This window comes from Palaemon carinicauda, chromosome 1, assembly GCF_036898095.1.
Source record: "Palaemon carinicauda isolate YSFRI2023 chromosome 1, ASM3689809v2, whole genome shotgun sequence".
Classification (NCBI taxonomy): domain Eukaryota; kingdom Metazoa; phylum Arthropoda; class Malacostraca; order Decapoda; family Palaemonidae; genus Palaemon; species Palaemon carinicauda.
The window spans coordinates 324,817,094-324,819,593 of record NC_090725.1 but is presented as its reverse complement, the minus strand read 5'-3'; positions in this window follow the sequence as shown (position 1 = coordinate 324,819,593).

The window sequence follows — 2,500 nt, the reverse complement described above, 5'->3', positions numbered from 1 at the left end:
GACTTGAGAGATAATGCGGATACACGTGATCGTTCTGGTGCTGTCACGAAACTAGTTAGACGCTCTCAAAGTTGTCCTCACAAAGACTGATCATATGCTGTGATCTTCCTTGAAGGCTACGGTAAATGTTAAAGGATTAACGTGGTATCAATGACAGTTTGAGCAAATAATAGTATTTGGTTATTCCAGGAAATAACTTGCATATCAATATTATATATATATATATATATATATATATATATATATATATATATATATATATATATATATATATATATATATATATATATATATATATATATATATATATATATATATATATAGAGAGAGAGAGAGAGAGAGAGAGAGAGAGAGAGAGAGAGAGAGAGAGAGAGAGAGAGAGAGAGGTGGTTGTTTACTGAACACCAAAGTCTTTACATATATTAATTCTCTCATCATATATAAAACATGCAGTATTTTCATCCCTTCTCAAATGACTATATATCAAGGTAATGTTATTTTAACATACGACAAACAACCTCAAGTATTTTCCTACCAGCGACAAAAGTATATTTACGATTAATTCCTCAATACTGTGTCGTGACAACGTACCATACTTCAGCACATAATAGCCGCTGTGGGTATATTTTGCCGCTTACTTTCAAACCTTTGCAACGAAAGAAAGTAGCCATCATATCTCCTACTCCCTCCCTCTACACACCCTGTTTTAGTCTAATGACCCTTGGTGCTTTGTGCACCGAACCTCATTACTGAAACGAAATTACTTATGGTGGCTGTTTTTTTTTTTTTTTAATTCCTTTTGTTTTTCCGTGGGTGATACAAAATCGTAAAATTACTTTGGAGGTCGTAAAAGCTCATGGAATAAGTTTACAATAGATTTCCTGGGGATATCAGAATAAATATTATTATTATTATTATTATTATTATTATTATTATTATCATTATTATTATTATTATGATGATGATGATGATGATGATATGCTAAGCTACAGTTGTAGTTGGAAAAGTAGGATGCTATAAGCCCAAGGGCTCTAAATAGGGAAAAATAGCCCAGTGGAAGAAGGAAAAAAGGAAATAGAAGAAAATCTACTTATTGAATATTGATATAATTTTATGTTGAACTTATTGTTTGTGTTGTAATTTTTAAGGAATATCGGTAAAATTAGATATCTTAAGGCTTGCTACACACAGGTGGTCTTTTTCACCATAGGGAAATATTTTCCACGTTAGGAGGCATGTCTTTACACGAGAATTTTTACCGTGCGGCCTCTTAATTTTATCAAGCCGCTACGCTTGGACCGCGTGGGTTAGCCGTGCACGGGTTTAGTAATTCAATGCCGCTCGGAAATTCATCCGAGCGGCCAGCACGTTAAGGGCCTCGTTGATCCTCATTTACTTTTAATATGTGCGGATAGAATCGTGTGGCATTGAACCGAGTTTGTGGAAGGAAGCTAATATCGATAAATATTATGATAAAACTACTTAGCTCATTCATAATGCTTATCGCTTTGTGATCAAAACTTTAATAGCGTTAGCTATGATATATGGAGCTTTAGATGCATGTATAAGATTATTTCATAAGTACCTTGGCTTAACCTTACATTATGTAAGTATTTGAATATGTAACTGTATCCCAAAAACTCCAGTTGAGAAAAAAACTAGCCCACTCTCTTCCCAATTTCCATGGTCCCCATTTACCTGACAATACTGAGAGTACCCATATATATATATATATATATATATATATATATATATATATATATATATATATATATATATTCGTGTGTGTGTGTGTTTGTGTATATTTATAGATACACACACAAACACACACACACACACTCACACACACACACACACACACATATATATATATATATATATATATATATATATATATATACACATACACATATTCTGATAGAAAATAATACTAATGGTCATCAAATCTTTTAAATACAATAGTTCAGGCTAACAGCAAAATGAAAAAGGTTAAGTGGCTTAAATAAACAAAACCTTATTATCTTCAGAAACATTTGTACCAGTTTCATAGAACATAAAAAAAAATATATCACAAAGCCACACTAATAAAGAGTTGAATCAGAACGCTACCTTCAAAACCAACTGTAAAATTTGTATAGAGAACAAATGGAAGTATCCTGCAGGTTGTATAACTAACAAGACAACAATGTGAACAAATTCAAAATAAAAACAAGAAGAGTCAATACAATTTCTATAGTTTATATCTTTTTTACGTATATAAAAATCATGCTGGTTATACTATCAACTAGGAAGCGATATAAACGAATTATAACTCAAAAAGTGAACACAACTTCTATAATATCTATATTTCACAGATACAATTACCCTGCAGCTTATAAAATTAATTGCACTATTATGTAAACAAATCCTAAATCTAAAAAGTCGACACAACTGTTATAATATACAGTTTATATTTACTTATTAATAGAAATATCCTGCAGATTGTGTAATTAACTTAGAC